Here is a 6,000-nt window from a genome sequence, read left to right as displayed (position 1 = left end):
TTTTGGAAGAAAAAGTTGTTAGGGTAGTCTGAAAAGTTGCTAAATGTTTACTTTATTAATAGAATTAATATGAAAATGCATATTTTTATGGAATAGAATATTGAATTCTATACAGAATTTGTATTGGCGTAGAATCTTTATTTCCTGTGCAATTTAAACGAGTAGAGAGCCATGGAGCAGAAATCAGTGAAGTCAATGGTCATTAATAAATGTATAATGAAAATAATGGAAATATTTTTTGCAGCCTACCATAAGGACCTGTCCAAACTACACCCACGTGAATAAAAGAATGATAGAACCTGAAGAAAAGTGAGTTCTGCTGGCAATGCAAGTGCATTAGTGGTAAGTAAATTGATAAAATAATTCACTTTGGTCAAGCAAATTTCAGTGTAACTTACTAAATGAATTGAAGATTAAACAGCGTCCTCTAGTGGTGAACACATGCAATCTCATTCTATTAGCGTCTACTCAACGCAAACTAATGTACAGGAGTTCTGCAGCTGTTAAGAAGGTAAATCTAAGACTTTGTAAGAGATCAATTGAATGGAACACAATGTCAATATTTTCTCTAAAGGTATAATCAATGCTTATTTCGAATTTTTTGTGGTGAAGGTTATCTAGAGATAATGTAAAATATCCATTTAGCAAAAAACTAATAAATCAATAATGCATGGAATATGTGTGCTTCCAAACACTATAATATGAAAATAACTTTTACTGTACCTTGATCACACTGCAAAAAAACAAAACAAAAGTGCTGTTCTTCCTCAGTATTTTTTGTCTTGTGCTCCAGAACAAATATCTAAACATCTTCAAATCAAGATGCATTTACTGGAGAAGCGAAATGACAAGAAAGTCTCGTTTGATGAAAACTGATCAAAATGAAGTGAGTTTACCATTAAAACTAAAATCTGCCAACGGGCTCAGAAAAATCAACTTGATTTAAAGCGAAAACAGGTTTTCATTTCTATTTACAGATATTTTATTCTCGTTTTAAGCAAAAACTTTGTTCAGTTTCTCAGAAAACAAAACTTCATGTCTTAATTTTGCGTCTCCAGTAAGTGTATCTTGATTTAAGGATGTTTAGATTATTATTATTTTTTCTGGAAAACAAGATAAAAAAACAGAGTAATGCATTCACGCAATGCATTTGTTTTTTTTGCAGCGCATGCAACATTTATTAATGCAATGGCTTTAAGACTTCAGACCTTTCTAAAACCTCATTTAGTGAATATAAATGTAAAGAATGAAAGCGAAACAGTCTGTCTGTATGCAAAGATCACTTTTATTCATGTCATGATTTGTGATTGTCAGTGCACCTTGAGTTTAAGCATCAGTTTGGATCGGTCCGCTGTGAGAAAGCAGCCGGTCGTACAGGTTTAAGTGCATTGTGGCAGTGGTAAGGTCAAAGGTCAAAGGTCAGGACTCTTGTCTGAGATCGAGGTTTTATTCAGTGGCTCAAACACAAGGTGCAGCATCTTCACATCTCATTCCAAAGGAACAAAAACGACAATCCAACAGTTTTTCACGCCATCCAGTGTGGGACTACATCATACAAAAGTCCTACGAAGCAAACACACAGTCCTTCAGAGCGAACGCGACCGATCCTGTCTGCGCTGTACTGAACGATATCCAACTGTTTGAGCTGGAAATGCCATTCCCGTTGACCTCTGAGAGAGAAAAACCCTGTGGACGGCGATGCAGGCACACGTTTGGACACTTGTAAACTTGGACTAGTGTAAACCTGAGCTGACCCGTCGCCAGGTCGAGAATGAGTGGAACAGCATTCACTGGAGCTCGCTCGGAAGACGCAGAGACACAGAGGTGGATTTTCTGCTACAAAACGCCACGGATCCGTTTGAAGCATAGATTGCGATGTCTAAGGAACACAGGCTTTCTCAGTCTCAGAGAACTACAGTAGTCAACATCTGGATCAAAACCTTTCATCAAAGTTGTCCTAAAAGCGGTCTTGTCTTAACATTTCTGATCCGCTTCTGTCGTTTGAGGGAAGCTGCAATTCCAGAGGAAAGCAACAGATCACCAAAAAAATGAAAATAACGATGCACCGCGAGCCGGTTGAAAATCGATTAAAATATGTGACGATTCAAATCGGTCGAGATGCTAAACGGATCGCGATACAATTGAGGTTGTGTGTTTCTATGCACGCATCTCTGAGGAGATCTGACTGTCTTTAGAAAAGTTTAGATGGGGTTTTCTTTTCATTTCGCCTCTTGTAGTGTAGCGCAGCGCTGCTTCGTTTACAGCGATAATCAAGGAAACGCTGGATCGCTGCTGTTCCGTAAGCGCCACCTGCTGGCAGAGAGTGAATGTGTGCTCTAAACCAGCTCGTCTGCTGTTTCAGTTTCGTTTAGATGTTCTATGTAGTATAGTTTCACAACACTAAAGTCAGACCATTCTGCTTCAGAATTATACAGTCTAATCTAGATTAAAAACTGCTCGTGTTGCATGCATGCAGCTTCTTTGTTTGGATCGTGATTAAAATACAGTGGTTGCCTCTAATTTTAAACGGAAAGAGCACAAAGCCTTAATTTGTTTATATGAACATATTTCTTTTATTTGTGTTATACATTTATTTGAATTGGTTTAACTTCAATTTAGTTTTGTTATTTGACAAAGAAATGTGCAGCAGTTTGTCCAAGCAATAATAAAAGGAGAGTTTTCAATGATAATTTGTCTTAAATCTCATTATTGTGAATCGTATTGCATCGTGAGTTAAGTGCATCATTACATCCCTACCATTACGTCGATCTTCACGCAGCTCTTTTCTATACGGTGACGCTTAAAATCAGTGGCATTTTAGTGTTAATGACGTTAAACGTGGTGCAATGCACCAATGCAGCATTTTTAATATGAATATGATCTGTGGTGGAGATTCAGTGCATAGTGACTTAAAGCATCATATCATTTGAAATATAGTGCATATGGATTTTTGTCTTTGCATGTAAAAGAGCTGCATCACTTCAAAATGTCCCTTTTATTTTTTCCCCACACATACAGTAAATGCCAGTTCATTTCTAGGTAATCTGTTGCAGAGGTCTGAGAATGCAAGAAACCGGCGACTGCAACGAAGCGTTCCTTGACTCTCGTAATGTCAAGGAAATGCGACAATTTAGAACGAGCGAAAAGTAATCCAATCCTTCATCGGCCTGCAAAAAAATACGGTCATAAACTGAGGTGTCTAATACAGCTTGTGAGGTAAAGTAGAGCTATTCTGTCTCTAAACCCTGCGATACAAAGCTTTGTCAAGTGCTTAGCTTATAATGCTCAGAGATGCACAGTGCGAGGTGTGCAGGCATACGTGTAACGATTATCATCCAAACACCAGTCCGAGTCATCGTTCTGGTGATGCTTTATACAGAGCTTTCATCAATAACATTTTTACACTGGACTTTTAATTAAAAGTAGTTCACCCAAAAATGAAAATGTGCTGAAAATTCACCATCAAATCAGGATGAGTTTGTTTCGTCATCAGGTTTGGAGAAATGCAGCATTGCATCAGTGTCTCACTGTAAGTGAATGGGTGCCGTCAGAATGAGAGTCCAAACAGCTGATAAAAACATCACAATAATCCACAGCACTCCAGTCCATCAGTTAACATCTGGAGAAGACAAAAGCTGAAACTAATCCAACATTAAGACGTTTTTAACTCAAATACATAGAGTTTATAATCAATAATAACTCTTCCTCCGGTGAAAAAGTACATCTGCTGTTGTCTCTCGTCATCAGAATCCAGCCACATATGTGTTTAGAGCTGTTTAAACGCTGCTTGATCTGTGCAGATTTCTCTCCTGATTCACACCAGAACACTTTTCACTGGAGGAAGAGTTATTATGGATTATTATCCAGCTAACAGGGAATGTTCTCTCAACGTTATGAACAAACATTACTCCAGTAACATTAACAGAACGCTCATTCGAAGTTATCTGGTCTGTTCTCAAAATGTTATTTGTACATTGTTCGTGTAATGTTTTTTCCTGAAGCGTTTTAGCTGAACATTCATCTAACATTTTTTTAAATGTTGCAACTTGTTTCAGATCATTCGGAGAACATTCAGATGTAACGTTTCCATGTCGGCAAAATGATACAATGCAACGTTCCCTTAACATTGGTCTGTTCTCAAAATGTTATTTGTACATTGTTCGTGTAATGTTTTTTCCTGAAGCGTTTTAGCTGAACATTCATCTAACATTTTTGTGTAACATGTTGCAACTTGTTTCAGAACATTCGGAGAACATTCAGATGTAACGTTTCCATGTCGGCAAAATGATACAATGCAACGTTCCCTTAACATTCATATAATTAAGAAAAAAATGCTTTTAAAATATTTTAAAAACTTGGTGTTTTGAATGTTTAGTAACATTTCATAACTCAATGAAAAGTTTTTTTCCTAAGCAACGGCTTGAAGTTAGAAACATCTTAATGCTGGATGTGTTTCAGCTTTTGTCTTCTCCAGATGTTCACTGATGGACTGGAGTGCTGTGGATTATTGTGATGTTTTTATCAGCTGTTTGGACTCTCATTCTGACGGCACCCATTCACTTTGATTGCTGAGACACTGATGCAATGCTACATTTCTCTAAACCTGATGAAGAAACACACTCATCCTGATCTCGGATGAACTGAGGGTGAACACATTTTAATTTTGGGGTGAAACATTCCTTTAAAAGTTGTGACAGCTAACTGCAACAATCTTTCTACATTGCACTAATTTGCATAACAGATCATTAGTCATTTTCCGAACGTATAAGCGCATCATAAAGTGTTCGTTCGTGATGAAAGTCATCATAATGCGCTACCAGCCTCTCAGAAGCACAACAATCAAAGGTTTTCCAGGAGTGCAGTGAAGTTCAGCGCAAAACAATCACAATTAAAATCAGCGTCTGAAATCATCGTTAGCACCAGGGAGATTGGAGACGGTAACTAAGCGCCGTACATTCATCACACGGATCGAGCGCTCACTGCAAAAAATCATTCTCTTACTCAGTATTTCTGTCTTGTGTTCTAGTATAAATATCTAAACATTCTTCAATCAAGATGCATTTACTGTACGAGTGACATGACTTAAGAACTTAAAAACTTAAAAAGTTTTTGCTTAAAACAAACAAAAATATCTGCCAATGGAGTAAGAACAATAATCTTAATTCAAAACTAAACGAGATTATTTTTCTTGCCTCGTTGGCAGATATTTTTGCTTGTTTTAAGGAAAAACAAACTAAATATTGTATATAGTTAATATCTTAGTTAATATGACTTGTACAGTAAATTCATCTTGATTCAAGAATTTCTAGATTACAAAAAACTAAATAAAAATACTAAGTAAGAGAATGATTTTTTTTGCTCGTGGTCGGAGCATTCTGTCTTCAGCAAGCTCTCCTGGACTCAAATCATATCATGTACAGAAAATAATATATATTCATATATATATATAATCTATATACTGCTATATGTGAAACACTCGTATATAAAACAATCAGACCTCAAGTCAAAAGTTTAGTAACATAGTCATGTAGAAAAATATGACATCTTGACCATTTGAAACGACTACGGCATATACTGCAGCTACGACGGTCATTAATGCTAAAACAATCAGAAGAAGAAGAATCTAAAACCAAAGGAAAAGAACAAGAAACAAACCCAGGTTGAGCTAAAGGAAGGGAAGCACACGGCTCGAACCGCTTCATCTTGATTCTACAGGGTTTATTGCGTTGTAATAAAGATTCTGTACTTTCTAGTGTGTGCTGTGTGAGATGCTGAGGTTCGGTCTGCACTGAGAGAGCGCTGGAGGCCGTAGAGGGGCGAAAGGAGTCGGGACTCTCTAATCGAGTTCGCTTCGGTCCAGTTTGTGTTGACTGATCAGCGAGCTTCAGCAGACGAGCTCGGGACTGTATTACAAACCAATGCTGCCTTCAAGTGCTGCTGATGGAAGTTAGTTAGTGATACTCGCTGGCCAGATGCATTCATTCCTGATAAACACTGGAC

Source organism: Sinocyclocheilus grahami, unplaced genomic scaffold (assembly GCF_001515645.1).
Source record: "Sinocyclocheilus grahami isolate Dianchi unplaced genomic scaffold, SAMN03320097.WGS_v1.1 scaffold1154.1, whole genome shotgun sequence".
NCBI lineage: Eukaryota > Metazoa > Chordata > Actinopteri > Cypriniformes > Cyprinidae > Sinocyclocheilus > Sinocyclocheilus grahami.
The sequence above is the reverse complement of the archived record's forward strand: the minus strand, read 5'-3'. Positions refer to the sequence as shown.